Here is a 17,342-nt window from a genome sequence, read left to right as displayed (position 1 = left end):
TTCCCAAGGGCGCCTCTGACTTTAATCAAAAGAAATCCTGACAAAAGACAAAAAGTGCCAAATAAAATCCATGGAGGTAGAAGAAGGACTGGTTTGGCAACACTTTATTTTGCAAGAGCAACACTGCCATCTGAAGAAAACAGGTGTACATCCACCCATCCATCCATTTTCTTTAACCACTCATTCCTGGACTGGGTCTCAGGGCGGGGTGGGGGTGCGGGGGGTGTGGGGGCTGGAGCCTGTCCCAGAATGCTGTGGGTGAGAGGCAGGAAAGAAAACTGACTATGACACAAGTAAGGCATGTCACACGTCCAATAACTTCCCCGCTACCACCCTTCCACCCTTATCTCCGCCTGCAGCGCCCCTTGTGGTCGATAGACTACACTACAACACCGCTAAACAGAGCCCAGCCGCCAATCTGCCCCCCGCAGTCAGACGCCATTAGCGGCCGGCTCCACAGTGTCCGCTGGGCTGGGGGCTCCGGCTGGTCTGTTTATCAGAAGTGAAAGATTATATATTTAACGGGCTTCCAGGCACCTCCTCCGCACCTGTCGGTTACCGTGGGAGACGGAGGAGGCGGGGAGACGGATTCCGTCGGCCCATTAGCGCGGACGCTATGAGAGCCACGCGCTGCCGTGTGGCGATCACCGTCTGAGATATCCCCGAGGGCTCATTTCATACAGACCCACGCTGAGCTGTCATAAAGACAAGCAACCTTCTTTTTTTAATGGCTATATTATTTTAAATTCTCCAATATACATGCCATTTAACGTGGAAGAAAACAGGCAAGTATTTACACAATAGCTGATCCTTTTTTAGGTGAAGCCATTTTTTTTTTATTCTGTCAGTGCTTTCAGCTACCGGTAGTAGTGTTCGTTACATCAGCATTATAATGTTCACTTAAGAACATTCTAATTACATATTTGTGATCCCATGCCTTAAAGGGTTAATTTGCTAACACAGATGACATTTTATTGCAGACAAAAAGTATTCACACAAACGTTTAGGCCTTGGTGGGTTCCTAAATGTGCTGTTATTTACTGTGAGTGTGCTGCAGGGATGCATGTTCCCACAGCGACGCAAACCAATATCCTTTATATGTCACAAGGTGTGGGTTTTCCCTGCTGTATTCCTCCCATATTGAGGTCAATAGGGGATCACATGCGGCAGAAGCACATTTACACCAAACGGCCGTGCTGGGCTGTGTTCTGACTCACTGATATTATGAGAAAATGCCTCTCGTCTGGCATTTCCCACCGTACGGCACAGGAGAGGTCAACTATTTAAAAAAGTACCCTAAAGTTCTTTATATCTTTAATAAATCTAAAATAACAAAGGTCACTAAGTGCACCTTTATGGTCTGGAGTGTCTCTTCTGCCGTCTTGGAAGTTTTCGCGGAGAATCGTGATTATGATTCGTGATTATGTTGTGCAGACACCCAGATGGAAGCGGAATTCACAGAGAGAAAGCAGAAGCGGTGAAAAGCACCGCAAATGAAACTAATTTATTATGCATTATTTATAATGAATACATTTCAGTTTGTCACAGTTTACATTCAATATGATAGCAGCTGGGAATTCAAGTGAGATTGATTCTTTCCCCCAACCCCCCTATTTTTTCTCTTTTCTGATTTTGTAAGACCCCCCGATCAAAAGCAGTAGAGCTAAACACATGTAAATTACAGCTGCATTGAGAGATTGAGCGGCATTGATGAAGCTGGAATAGACAGTAAATGGATCTCTGAATCATGGCACATTTCCTGTTGTATCCTGTCAGGTTTTTTTTTTTTTCCCTCAATGTCTTTTTTTTATGTTTAAAATGAAAGAGTCCTCCCCTTCAGCAATGACTCATCGTGTTAAGAACAAAATTGAGATTAAGATCATTTGCCGCGATTTCTTAAAAGTAAAGAGAGAGACGTGAAGTAAGGGGTTTGGAAACTGAAATAGTATCCATTTCTTAAATGAACAGAATAAGAGAGGAGACGGCGCTTTATCATGTGGAGTGGTGTCTGTCAGTTACTGTTGCTCCCTCACGGCTGGGTATGATCCAAAAAATAAAAATAAAATAAAAAGATAAAGCCTGGGGTTCTGGTGCGTTGGACGTTCCCAGAGCGTCTGGAGCGCTGTCTGCAGAATCAGAACCTCAGTATCTCAGCAACCGGTGCTTAAGTCCAGTGAGCAGTGAAATATATGCACACTGAAAGCCACATTACACTTAATTACGCAGCAAATTAATGTGGCTCGACAGCAGTGTGTATCCACAGCGAGCCGGCCAGAAAAACAGCCATTTTTAACACAGATTCATTATCCGAACAAATTATCGTCTTTTTTTTTTGTTTCGTGGCACGTAGCTTTGTGTCGCACCACACGCGACAGGACTGTTTGGCCACACAGAAACGTGGATGTGACTCGGGGAGTTTTCCCGTCCACGCGCCTCCGATCGTGAGTGTGACATGCCAGCGCTGTGAGTGATCTGGGGTGGGGAGGGAGTCGACTGCTGTCTGCAATGCCTGGTGCCTCTGGCTGACAACAGCACACCTGTACTGGGGTTCACCTGCCATGTCAAAGGCCAGAAGAGCCACACATCACATCGTGCGTCAGCACCCATGAGCAAGCTCAGCGAGCCCGCCCCCACGTTCCACACTTCCCTGCGCCCCAGACAAGCGCCTGGATGTCAACACTGCAAGGTCAGCTCCTTTAGAGTCACGCAGAGCTAATATCAGCACTGCCATGTAGTGGCAACGTTATTGTAATATTGACAAAAACATTACAGTAACGTTGTGAGAACGTTCTGCGCTAGCGGGGAAATTAGCATTTTTTAACCCTTCGGTGGGTGAGGACTCGCTAGCGAGTTCGTTCTGTCCTCATCACTGGGGAATCCAGACGCGCGAGCGTGTTTGGGAGCTCGCTAACTGAATCTGAATGATGCTTGTGGCAGCAGCTGCTGGTGTCAGCTGGTTAGCAACTAATGAGCTAACCAGCAACACAAAAATGCGTTTGCCGTGTGCATGAACTGAGAACACCTGTGAGAGAAAATCCCACAGGAAGCGCTGCTAGCCATAGCTTTAGCGTGCTGACCTACCTAGTTTAGCCAGGTTTCCTGATATTGTATATTGGGTACTTGATAAAACTTTCTGCTCTTAATTCATGATAGTAATGGCAATAGAGTAGCTGTCTGGGAGTTCTCTCTGTAAGAGTAGCTGGGAGAAAGTGAAACACATCCAGCTTTTTCCAGACACCAGCCTTAGTGATTGGCTGGGTATAAATCATCAACACATTGCAAGGGTGTGAAAATCAAGACAGAGAAACAATTTTAGGCAGCATCTAAAAACAAGAAATAATTGCCGAACCAAGCATATATATATTTTTTTTTTTTTTTTGGTTTGTTTTTTTTTCAGAACCAATGTTCCGCGAAGCTAACAGTTCATTGGCTACCGCACTAAAGGTGCGATGCATCTCCCCCGGTATATCGCACCTGACTGCGTGTGCGATAGCATCATTAGTTTGTGACGGCGCACGGCGGCAGGTCATGCTCTGTCAGACCCGCGCACATTCTCTCCTCTCAGATGCCGTACTGTACCCGTGAGATACACTAGCCCGTGCCTCCCCCTCCCCAGCCAGCACCGGCCTGAACATCGAAGCTATTTAAAGTCCTTTTCTTCGGTTTGGACCAGCTTCTGCATGCAGTGGATGTCAAGTGTAGCCAGTTCTGATTATATTTTCAAGTTCAGGCCTTTTTTTATTTTACCCCCCTCCCCCCCTCCCCCCCCACCCTGTGACTCATTTCATTTCTGCCAAAATGAGCTCATCTGGGCAGAACGCAGGCAGCACCTCGCTCTCCTCCGGGGTCGAAATAGTACAGCTCTTATCGGCGGCCATTTTGAGTGAAAGCACCCATCAAGGCCTCAATCTCAGACGGTCACAGTGACGGCAGCTTCACATTCTCCAGAGGCACAGCTCACAGATCTCCTACCCTGTGACCTCTGAGGCAGTTACTTGTCGGTTAAATTGAAGTCAGAGCCCAAACATTTATTTCCTTTCCTCTGGTAGACGCACGACACAGAATAAAAGAGAATAAAGTACGAAGGCCTTTAAAATGAGGCACAGAAATATGGAGATAGAGAAAGATTCAGAGCCATATTTTTCCCCAGACAGTAAAAATAAAAAATCCACTGTGTGATGCACCTTTTGTCCAATATAGCTTCCACAATTGATTTCTTTTTCACAGAGTAATGATGCCTTGAGTATATCAACACATATACATTACGGCTTAAGAGCTTAAGGCAGCTATTGTTCTTGAGAATAAAATTTAAAAAAAAACCTATTGTCTGGGAGGCAGGGTAGCATAATGATTTGGGAACTTACGACTCCGAATTTCAAGGTTCGATTCCCTCGTGGGGCGATGTCTCAGTTCCCAGGAGCGAGGTACTTTTTAAAAAAGGAATGTGGGTTGCCCTGTATGAAGGTGCCTGCTGAATGCATGGAGTTTAAAGTTTAGCGTTCAACGCGGGGGCCTCCCACAGCCAGCAGTGGGATGGGTTTCTAATTGACATCCATCCACCGTTTGAGCAAACCATGGCCATCACATTTTTTTATGCATGTAAAAATTGTCCTACCTGTGTCTTTGGCATAACTTGCAAGTTGTTTTTATCCAAGTTACATTTTTTTTCTTTGTGCATAAAACAGAAAACTCTAATAATCTTGGAGCACAGGTACTAATTTCGGGGGCGTTATTTGTGAAGGTGTTGCCAGTTGGCTGCCCAGCAGGCTGTGCCACACAGTCTCTTTCCCTGATTTATTAACTGGAGTCCAGTTATTGGAAGAAACCTAGGATCCCAACTCAGAGTTAGACGATTCGAAAAGGCCCTAGGTCCGCACTTCACAGCCAACACCACGGTAGGACGCCCACTGCAACGGAATGCACTACCCTTCTCTGTGTGCAGCGTGCTGCCACGGAAATTCAAACAGGAAGCGTTTCCTCCTGTGGGGGAGTCTTCACACAGGAAGTGGCCATTGGGAGATGTGATGGTGACACTGGTGAGAGAACAGTGTTCCTTTACTGCTTAACACAGTGCTCAACACTTTCTGATCTGCAGTGAGTAGTGATGGTCCCAACCCACGGCTACCATTAAACAGCCCCCCCCCCACCTCTCGATCTCTAACACCTGTGTGCGGCTGTAGAGGTAGATCTATACAGCACTTAAAGCAATGCATTGCACTGCATAGCGTTTTCAGCTAATGCAGCATAGCCAGGTGGCGGGTGGAAGGTAGCTGTTCATGCCGTGTAATAAAAGAATGCTGGACCAGGGGTCAGGAGGGGAAAGAGTCCCACGATGGAGGACCAGGGGTCAGGAGGGAAAAGAGTCCCACGATGGAGGACCAGGGGTCAGGAGGGAAAAGAGTCCCACGATGGAGGACCAGGGGTCAGGAGGGAAAAGAGTCCCGATGGGACCAGGGGCGAGGAAAGTCCGATGGGACCAGGGTCAGGAAAGAGTCTACGATGGAGGACCGGGTGAGGAAAAGAGTCACGATGGACAGGTCAGGAGGAAAGATCCCCGATGTCGCGCTGCCGTGCTGAAGGGACAGGCCGTGACACAGACTGCCAATCAAAGCTGAGAGCTCTGTTACCGAGTGGCTCTCTGTGCTTCTGCACGGTATGGAAGAGCAATCCAGCTTATGCTGTAGCATTTTGCAACCACTTCAATAGCAATTTTAGGGGGTGAATAAAACAAACACGAATAAGAGAGGGAAAGGTACATGTTTTTTTATTGATATTTGATAAACAGCACTTGATTTTTCATTGTGTCCAACACACTCAAAAAAAGAAAATAAAATAAATCATTGTGACACGTTCTGAAAGCATGTAGCACGAAATGCAATAACTGAATGTACTCAACTGACAATACGGGATCTTATGGAAAACCTGCCAACGCATTCATCTCACTCTGTCTTCACAAATGCAAACATGCGTTGGTGCCATGTGTTGCGTCATAAGAAATGCACCCACCCCCCTCCTTTTTTTTTTGCTTTTTCCTCTTGGCTGCAGATTAATTGTCCAGTGGAGTAATACCTGGTGATCCCATTAAATGCAAAGATAAGGAGGGAAATTAATACCAGACCACAGGCTTTAATACCAGACCACAGGTATTAATACTGGGCCACAGGCTCTAATACTGGGCCACAGGCATTAATACCAGACCACAGGCATTCTCATCTTGTTGTTCTGCAACAGTAGATGTGTTGTGTCATCACTGGGTCATTTCGGGAAGCATGATGCTGATGTATATCTTTGAGGGGGCAATTGTTTAACATCCCACTGATGCTGCTCTGTTTAATAGATATGTTACCTTCTGCAAGCTTGTTCTCTCTTTTTGCTTTTTGTCTCGCGTAAAAATCGGTCTCCTCATTTTTTTGTTAACGAAAATGTTTCTGTAGATGACTGCTCGTATACCCCTACAAATAATTAATGGAGAGAGAAGTTCAGTTCACATCTGCTGCATTTAAAGTCCATTCCAGGTTTTGTTCCTCTTGTTCAATGCATTTTATATGTTCTATTCAGTGGAATACAGAGCATCTGTCCCAGTTTGCTCTTTCTACAGTGTTTTTGGGTGGTGTGCATATGCACAGGAGAATTAATGGAACAGAAATGAAGAAATGATTTCCATTTTAATATTAATGTTTTTCTTTTTCTCTCTTTTTTTTGTTATTTCTGAGTCAAAGGGCTTTAGCTTCATTGGAACCACACTTCCTGCTTTCTTCTAGCTTGTCAACCCTGATTGCACGGATGAAAGGCAATCTTTTGTCCAATCCTACTTCACAAAGGACACATAGAAATACCAAAAGTAACTGTAGATGGATTTGTAAAATTGTATAAGACAGGGTAGTTTGGGCAAATACTGAAAGGATTGTCTTGATCCGGTATATGGCTAACAAGTGAACAATATTTTTTATATTACCATTGCCCTTTGGAGATACTGTTAACAGCATTTCCTAAAATGTGTATTTGTTGTAAAAAAAATAAAAAATAAAAATAAATAAATCTGAAAAAGCACAGCCAGACATCGCTGAAGGCAAAACCCCTCAAGTACCTTAAATTATTTCATCCAACACTTACAGAGCTGGTCAGCAAGTTGTGAGGAAAAGGCCTTGCAGTAAGAGTTTTAAAATAATGAAAGAGGAAGAGAATCACAACGGTGAATAAGCATCCGAAACAGAGCGCTCATGGCTGTTATAGTACCACTCCTGTAAAAGCACATTTTCTGATGCCTCTTAATTGGAAAAATTATTCGATCACTGTTCCAGTGATACACTTTAGTTATTATTACTTGGGGACCTGTGGAAAAAATGAGAAAAGTTTTTAAAAAAAGCATAGACATCAAGGCTCCCAAGTTTTTAATAACCTAAACTGAAGCGTACATTTGTTTTGATTCAAGCCATTTAAAGTATGACTTAAGTTTTCATTTCTTATGAGAAAGTTAATTAACAACAATGAAGTCTAGTGTATAAGTTAATTGATCCAATGATTGTAAGTAAGTTTATGTGATACATATATCACAATGACAACAGAAATGCCTGCATAATTACACCATTACAATTATGTCACCATCAGTTTGAAAGCACATTTGAGCAGGTGAAATCTTTTTTACTTTCATTATTTTCCACTACTTACTTCATCGAATGCTAATGATGGACACGTGAGAAGCTGGGTGGGGGGAGGGCAGGGCTGGTTCGTTGTAAGATCCCCAGTGAAACATGACAGAAATGGGACAGTGTCAGACGAGGCAGCTGCAATAGAACATGAAGCGTGTTCTCTGAGTGACAGCTGGGCCTGGGCTGATTGCTCTGACTGATGGTCGCTGTGTGAATACATTAGAGTCCCTTGTTTTAAAGGGCAATGTGTGCAGTGCCCTGGGGGTATTAGTGCAACACTGCAGTCTGAGGGGTAATGCAGGTAATACACAGCATGTCCGTTAGCTGGTGGAGTATTGCATAACTAGAATGTATATTGGGCTATGGTTTTACTTAACAGCGTTTTAACAGACACACACACACACACACACCCATGTACACACACACATAACCACACACGTGCGCACACACACACACACACACACACACACTCAAGTATGAACACACGCAGGCAAACACACACACACACACACACATTGTGTCTGTGTGTGTGTGTCTGTGTGTGTGTATGGCCTCCTATTAAGTGTAATCATATCACCATATTTGACGAAAGCATCCACATCAGGAGCTTCCTGACAGTGAAACGCAAAGTGACAAAGCTTATCATCCCAGTGGCACTGCAGTCACCACACGTTTTGTTCTTGCTTGAAAAGTGACGTGGCAATATGTGGCATCTCTCAAAATGTGTCATGTCAATGCCTGAAAGACATTCAGCTTTCTGCCTCCAGATTCGTTCCTATTTAGCACATTTTTTGGCTGCAATTTAGCGGTCCATGAAAAAGTACCTCCCTGACTGACTTGCTGACTGATTGAGGTTACAGTGTACATTTCAGGGTTTCTACACTTATGCTATCATCATAGATACTCAGAATATCTTGCTTGCTTAAGCCATAAATGTCAGTCACACTTAGCATGGGAGTGCCTGTCAGTGGAAAATTTTAATGTCTCACCACTCTACAAATTCCCGGTTGAGAAGAGATGAACGCCTCTCAGTCTGTTGCAGCAGAACACATTACCCATACGTAGGTTTACAGGATGGCACAGGCAGTTGACAGGCCAGAGCTAGGCTAATCCTCATCTAAAATAAAAACCAGAACCAAACCTCCCTGCTGGGGAGTCTTCTGGCAAATACTCTCCCATGTGAGCAGATAAGGTGTGTTAGTGGACTTTACAATGTTCTTAAACTCATATTAAAAATGTTCTTATAAAAACAATCTTAGAGAACATTTCAATCCCAAAAAACTCACACCATCGACCTCAAGTCTTGAGTTTATTTAACTTTATTTGCGAGTTAATTTGAAAAGAATCCGCTCACTGGACCTATTTTTGTGACCAATGGTCAGGTAAAAAAGCCACAGCAGCCTTAATTGAGTTCCCTTTCACTTCCAGGTTAGTTCACCTCTTATGCTTCTGTAAGGAATTAGTTTTCTTCCAACTAGTAAATAACAGATGCTTTGCTTTTCTGTAAATCATAACACAGGTCAAGTTATGTGGGCACTCTTAATTAAACTTCTTGCAAATATTTATACTCTGATGGTCACATAAAGCACAGTTCTGTTCTGCAGTAAATTCGCAGTTCGGTTGATATCTGATTTTTGTGCAAACTGTGGCAGTTGGTGAACCTAATATTTATCTAAATGGCTCCCCTTAGTAAATGACTTTGGTGGCGGTATGATCTGCATTCCTAAAATTAGCATTTTTTAAAAATCATTCCAGGAACTTGCAGTAATTCTAAAAGCGTCTGTTATTTTTTGGGTAAAATGTCAAATTAAAACACAAGTTAATGAAGAGAGCTTCACTCTGAAGGAAAGAATTCTGACTGCATACTTATCACGACACCAAGAGAAGCATTCATACCCCTGTCAGCACATCATTACTTCCCCGTTGCTAACAAACATATCAGGAGTAATTAAAGTGTTTGTTAGAAGCAATATTGAGATGTTTATTGTTAATTTGATTTGCGTTTATGATACTTGGAAATCCTTCATGCGACGAAAAAAACAAAACAATTAACCAGTAGATGGGATGTGGTTGTGGAGGGTAGAGAGTGTGTTTTACACACCGAACAAAATGAACTTCTGTTTAAGGGTGCAAGCCATCAATGCATAGGCATTCTTAATTGCTTTGTTTGTGTATTACTAATGGGAAATATTCCAGCATATAAATGTCCACATTACGAATACAAACTGTAATTACTGTATGTGTACCACCCCAGGGACACATCCAAGGTTCAATGCTGTTAGCTTGCATTCACCAAGAAGGCTAATGTCATTCCGTTTTGCTGGAAACATTCAAATCAAAACTGAAAATTCATTGTTTACTCATGCTAGGCTACAAAAAAAAATCACTGGGAAATTGATTTCTCACATCATTTATAATATTTATTACTATATGAAAGTCATGTTGAATTCATTCATATATTATGAGTCATGCTTATGAGTCATGCTTATGTATAAAATAAATCAAAAGGCACAAGTTATATTGCAGAATAGCCTTGTAATGAGAACAGATTTAAGACTGCTGCAACAAGTCAGCTGGAACTTCTTAGGTCCAAGATAGAGTTACACAGTAAAACACTCAGTGTTCATTCCAATATAATATGTAAAATGAGTGTATATCAGTTCAACAGCGACAAAATGTACTGTGATTAAAATGCACTCAGTCAAAGGTCATTTAGCACTGAACATTTTGCTCTGAACATTTTACCATCAAGGAGATTTTAAAAATAAACACTAGAATAAAAATAAAACATGAGAAAAAAAATAAACCGTAATAAAAATGAAATGTGAATATCACGAGTGAGCTCAATGTGTGCACAATTTCAAGTTGTTTTAGTATTTGAACGTTACCAAAGCAGCATGTTGACTGAAGGCATGTGTTTGGATGTAATCACAGGTAAAGAAATCCCCAGCCATGTAAATAATGCAGGAGAGCCATCTGCTCTGCCAACTTTAAAAGCAGTGAGTGAACGGGCAGTTTTTAGGAGCAAGCGGACCTCGTGTCATCTCTCAGTGCTGTCACATATGAGGCACGTAATTAGCGCTGACTTCCCTGGTGCTGAGCACTTCCTGCTCGGTTCACTCCGCGGTGAAGCTCTGAGTGCAGCCCTTCATTTACAGGTATGGTTATGTAGAGCCCTGGCTGAGCCAAAAGGTATTAAAACATTTAAATGCTGTGGTAGAAAAATGTACTCTGTGCACCTAGGTTTATGTAGATGACAGATGCTTTCTGTCAAATGACCTCTTTGCTTAGCATGAAAAAAAAATTTAATGAAATACATTTTGGGCAAGTCATTGCAGTTTCTTGTACGAAAATGTTTGTTATTTCTTGTTTCCAGGGAAACACTCCTTAGATGGGATGACTCTTGGCCTTTTCACCTGCGACAGAACATTTTTAAAATTATATGGTACAGACACCACTGCCTGAATCAGATAATTAAATATTGCTCCTGTCTTAAATGCTAAAAAATGACAACAACAAAAAAAAAACTTAAATTAAATTTCAAATTAACTTTCATGTGGTGACATGTTTAAATAGCATTCATTTCAACTTGCAGGAGAGAACAACCGTGCCCAAGTAAAATGGTGGACGTGATTCCTCGAGGTGTTTATGGAGTGTGCCTTTATGGCTGCATAAAAACATGGGGAGGTTATGTATGAAATCATAACAGCTGGCAGTGAAAAGGAAAGGTCCTGAAATGGTAAATAATAAAGGGAATTAATGAGGGATCAACATCACGACTCCAGCAAACGGACTTTTATTGAATCTGCGAGGTGCCAGGGTGGATCAGAGCCAACGCAGAATAGCCTACAGTATTCTGCTAAATGCTGAACTCAAGTGCATGCATTTCCCCCTCTGTGTTCTTGGGCCTGTTGGTAGTCAAGGCTAGTGTGGCTGCAGCTTGAATCTTATTTTTTATTTTTTTTGCACAGAGTGCTGTTTTTCTTTGCAGGTGTGTAATCAGGCAGCAGTTTATTTCTGATCTTCCTCCCCGCCTGCGCCACCAGACCAAACAAGCGCTCCAGACTGCATCCGGTCGTCAGCCTCCCAAAATACACTCCGCACAGCGCCGCTCCACTCCAGTGGGATCCTTTGCAATCCACATTTCAGGTGCGGGAGTCTGTTGTTAGACTGAAAATAAAATATTAGAAGGCCACTGGAAAAAGAGAAAAGCACACATTTATATGTATCTATGTCCATTTGTGCCATCGTTCTGCTACAACACATTGTTGACAAAGGTCATTTGACATATTATATCATTACCATTGTACTGGGGCTCCTGTGCATGATTCATCACAAGCGCATGCTCATTTCTCCACCTCATTACAGATAAATGGTTTACTCTGAGTCCGGTCTTTTCATATCCACTCAGATGTAGCAATAGCTTCATATGTTAGAGGTCCATGGAAATTTCTGTTCTTGATTTGATCTCCCACAGTTGCCAGAGTATCTCAAAGTTCAAAATAAAAACAATGTTTCTAACTTTTAATTGCGGTTAAGGAATTTAATTTTGTATTTTTTTAGTTATATTAGTAAATATATTCAAATGTTGTTTCATGGTAAGCTGTCATGTCAAACGTGTTTTACTGAAGAAACAAAAAACTCTAAGCTGCCCACCTCTGAATTTCAATTGAGTTTAAATTAAATGAAATTAAATGTGTGGTGTTCTGAGTGTGTGCTTCACATATTTTTGTTATGGAGTTGTATAGCGCTTCATATTAATGGCACACCAAACAGAACCTTTTTAGACGCAAACACAGGCTTTCACGCTGTCCTTTAGAATCACTACCTGCCGAAGGAGAAATTCAGCGCCAGGGAGACGTTTCTTTATTTCTCACAAAATATCTCATTCCGATTGCATGTCACGTATCACACGTGGATTATGAACTGAACTTGTTTGGGCTCATTTGAGTGGAACGCAACTTCCCTAATAAAAATGTTAATGATACAAATCAGACTCTGAAGTGTCTGTCATTGAAATAGCTGCGTGTGAAGCATGCAATGCAAATTCACCTCCTCTTTTAAAAATAACTTTTTTTTGTTCATAACAAATTGATTTTGCATTTTTTTGTGACATATCAGATCTTTGCTTATTTCCTTTTGCAGGATTTATGGATTGTGTACTGTTTGAGCAGAACGCTACCAGAAGAATTCATAATGAGGACAGGCTAACTTTTACAGGGTTCAACGTGACCCCTGAACACTTCATACCGTTCATGCTCTTGCTTTTTCTCTTTTTTTCTTTTTGGAGGGGAACATAAATTTAGTGTAAAATCTAATTTCTTCATCAAACTCTTTCTTCTACACTTTCCTTCAGCCAAAAGTTAATTAAGGTAAAACATATACATTTTCAAACAATTCAAAATTATGTATTCTAAATTATGCTTAGTTTGTGAAAAAGAGTAGGTAGTACTGTATTCATCAAATGAATTGAATTTTGATGGACAGTTTATTATGTTATACAAATCTCATATTATTTATTATGTATTTATTTCAGAAGATTCGCAATAAAGAAAAAAAATATTCTCAAGATTTTCTTTTGAAAGTTGACATTATTAATCTGCTTTATGATTTGGCTCTTCCCTAGCCATGCCTGGTTGATCCTTTCATGCAAAGGTGTTTACCCTGCGACCAAATATATGTAGGAAATCATTCTGGGCCAAGACAGCACAGTTCTGTTTAAAACTGTGAATATTTTTCCAGGGATATAACTACTTTCAAAATGAAGTATTTTTACATTGTGCACGTGTGTGGGGAAGGGGGCGGGGGGGTGGAATATATATTCAGTAATTAAGACAAAGAATTTTAGTCAAAATACAGACAGAACATTTTAGTCAAAATATTCTATATACAATTATGTTCATAGATGTAGGTGTGAAACTGGCTATTTTCTCATAATTATACATAACACTGTCATCTCTACACCTGCAAACAATTACAGCTACGCAGGAAAATGTCATAATGCTTTAGACATTATATATTGGGCAATTTAACAGCGTCCATAAATGCTGTTTCTTCTCCTGAATTGTCGTTTATGGTGGATGCAGTAATTAATACCAGCAGAGCATAGAAAATATCATTTTGCAGGTTTGAGATAAATCCTACTTAGTTTTACAAAACAATTTATTATTACATTTTGGCATTAAAATATTAGTGCAATTATTGTGTTTTCCCACCCCAAACCATTTCAAGTAAAATTTGAAAAACAGATCACTGCCATGCACCTTCAAACTGTGTCATTAATGGTACCAGGATTATTTAAAAAATCATAAATATTGTTTTTCCCCATCATGCCTCACTGCCTTCATCATAAATGAACGTGAGATTAATTTCTATTTTGCCATCACCTTATTTAATTGGTTGCAGTTTCATCAAAACAAGAAAGAAATCTGTATAATTTGACTAGTTCTTCAGTTCTCCGAGCATATTTCCACCAGGTACTCTGCTGATATTTCTGTGCATTGTAAAGCAATGGAATACTGGCATGGTTCTATGATATGGTTACTCCATACAACATATTCTCGTATGTCTGTACCGAGACTTTTGAATCTGGAGATTAACTCAAGTGAACATACCTTTTAGTAAGCAAAACAGATTTTTTTTGCTCACATAATGGAGCCTACCAAGCAACACATGTCATATCCAGGCCTAACCTTGACAAGTCTTGTGAACAAAATGCATGAGGGGTTATCTGTTAGATAACCTTTCAACTTTAACTGAGGACAGTGAAACCAATAATAAAACATCGCTAAATACCATATAGTTCGAATCTGCTCGGACCCCCCGCACCTGACCCCGATGAAAAATAAGGGTGTCCATTTTATTTTTCTAGCCCGCACGTCGAAATAAGGGATATGTTCAGCCGCCACTAGGGACCAATCTTGTTTACCAGACTTAATTATCTGATCGATCTCCCTCACATAATGCTCGGTTGTTTTGACATAATCGAACAGCTGACGAGCCGAATGTAACAAGTGCGATCAAACTTTGCAGGAAACTGCCCAGATGCGTGCGGGCTGTGCAAGACTCAGATCAATATTAATGGAAAATGTCGAAACAAATGCAAATCGATTTCACCAAATGTGGTTTTACCAAAAGTGGATCCGATCACGTTAACAAGCAAGCTTACCAACTATGGCCAAGTTAACACATCAATGAAACTGGAGGCGCAATCAGGTGACCTAGGGGAGCAGATTTTGCGCGTTGAGCACCCGTCTGTTTTTGGACGTTAATGGACCTCCGTTGGTATATTTCAACCCAAAACCATTCGTGATGTCATGTCTTAAAGCAGGCCATCGTTTGTCTGCTTCGTGGAAAACTGGGACAGGTGCCAAGAGAAAGAAAAAGAAGCGACTTTGGGACTACATCCAATAGGTGAGCCGATGACATTGGCATTGTTTGTTGTTCACACAATGGAGCAATTGATTTGTAAAAACTGCGCATTATGGTATTTGTATGTTGCTTATTGTGTTATGTATGCCATACGGTCACCCAACATCACCCCACGGTAGCTAACTTCCAAAGCATTTAGGTTGGTGTGTATATAATGGTTATGTTGTAGCATAACTTGCTTTGATTATTTATTTATGTTTTAGCCTGCGCGCGTGATTTGTTGTCCATCAGTAGGCATATTTGCTCCGACGACGTGATTCATTTACATCATCCTCATACCCTACTGATTTGTATCGATTTTGCAATAAATACCCGTGTAACGTGCCATAGCCGGCATCACTGAACTTGGTCGGCATATCATTTTTGGCTGTGCGCAGGCACCTCCAAAAGCTTCCGGGTCGTTCGAACACTAGTTCAAATCTCAAACATTTGGCATAGAAAAGTTCTCTTATGTCAAGTTGTTTGTTTAATTTTTTTAAATGAAATAATAATAATAATTCACCACAGTTTCCCAATCACTTGAAATGCTAATTTAGATGTTTTCGTTTTATTTTATTTTTTCTTGAATGTTGGTATGCTTTTTTGCTTAAACATGACATGGTGCACATTTTCACATTTAAGCTGCTTTTACCCAATTATAGTCCATTATACGGGGAAAAGGAAACTGATCTTCTTGGGTGTGGGTTGTGGAGCTGGGGTGGGTGGCAATGCTTTTGGAACAATAACCTGAAGGAAACAGTCGTTCTCCTTTAATTTGATTAGAACTTCTATTCGATTTATAATTCTTGAACCCCCCATACCCCTGAAGCCACAGCTGGCTGCAGTCTTAACCTTCAGAACCTCTGTCTTCCGTGGGGAGGGGGGAGGTAACATTATGCTTCCTCAGAATGACGCGCATACAACGACTGACAGTGGGCCTGGCTGATTTATGAGTGACGCGCGTCTCTGCATTGTTCCGCGCAGCGTGCGCACAGCGCCTGCATAAAGAACGCGCAGCTGCCGCAGGATGCCGAGCGCGAAGGTGGGCGGGGACGGCGCGCTAAAGCGGAAGCGCAGGAAGGAAGCCGCTTCAGAAAGCTGTAGATGGGGATTCAAAAGGCACAATGCGTCAATTCTTTGATCTGTGATCTGTATTTGCCTGTTGGGGACACTGCAATTAAAACACGGTATTCATGCATTTTGCATGATGGTGGGGTTAGAATGAGATCAGCAGTAAAGATGAACAATTAATTAATTCAGCTTTAAGAGAGTTTATATAAGTTCAAAACAGATCCTGTTTAGAATGTCAGAGTAAAATATTGATTTAACACAGAAAAAAATGTTCTGTAAACTTTCAGATAAAGCTATCCCCATTGCCATTGCTAATACTACATGTATTAATGAATTCATGCACAATTTTGAAGTGTTTTAGAAGGGTTATCATTTCGGACATTTGGTCCATGTCCAATTAGGTAACAGAACAGAATGACACACAAATGGCTTGCAGCAACCTGCAGGAAGGTGGAAGTGCAGCATTCTCAAGCATGTAATTGCTCGTAGTAAATATGCTAAATATGCGATCGCCTGTTTCTCAGAGACAGGCCACTCATGCATGCTGTTGGTAATCAGTTTCATTTTTTGCATTTCTATGCTTTGATGAGTTCAGTCAAATGGATTAATTTGCAGACGGGGCCAAACGTTAATGGGAATCCCTGCCTGAGCCTCCGGATCCTCTGTGATCCTGCGTCAGAGTTTATGATTCAATCACCTTTTCCCCCTCAAAACTAATATTACCTTTGCTACACCCTTTCAGACATACCCTAGACAGCATAGGTGCAACCAGTAAAAGCAATGAAGTCATAAATTATTCTGTGGAATAAACTTGGGTTAAATTACTTTGGTGACTCCATTTTCCCCAGTTTCAGCATAAACTAGGTAACTGAAATAGTAAATATTCAGATGTGTTTCCCCCATAGGGTGGGTCATACCATTCCTACCTGAGTGAGCCTGACTCACTCGTTACATTAAGCACATTAATTAAGACAGAACGTACCACAGGGTTTGAATTACAGGGGAGTGAGGCGGAGCTCAACCCCCCCCCCCAAAAAATAGACTTGAGCCCCCTGGTTTGAAATACCCCCCCGAGAGTAATTCAAACCTCCATCAATGTTTACTCGCCTCACTGCCCGTCTACTGTAGAATTGTTGATCAACGAGTGGCAGTAAAATTCTTGCTGAACTGGCTAAATGTTCAAAATACGAAGCCGTTTCTAAGGATGCTTGT

General features: G+C 41.4%; 1 long non-coding RNA gene across 2 annotated transcripts in view; it reads left to right on the top strand.

The window, feature by feature from the left end:
* Nucleotides 1-14,587: 14,587 nt before the first annotated feature.
* Nucleotides 14,588-17,342, top strand: part of LOC135254408 (uncharacterized) — a 99,442-nt gene continuing 96,687 nt past the window's right edge. Inside the window, exon 1 of one of the 2 annotated variants that reach the window (XR_010329868.1) lies at nt 14,588-15,062. This is a non-coding gene — a long non-coding RNA (uncharacterized LOC135254408). The remainder of the gene's footprint in view (nt 15,063-17,342) is intronic. The other variant, XR_010329869.1, reaches the window with a different exon arrangement.

This window comes from Anguilla rostrata, chromosome 5, assembly GCF_018555375.3.
Source record: "Anguilla rostrata isolate EN2019 chromosome 5, ASM1855537v3, whole genome shotgun sequence".
NCBI lineage: Eukaryota > Metazoa > Chordata > Actinopteri > Anguilliformes > Anguillidae > Anguilla > Anguilla rostrata.
Note: the sequence above shows the minus strand (reverse complement) of the source record. Positions and strands in the feature narration are given on the sequence as shown.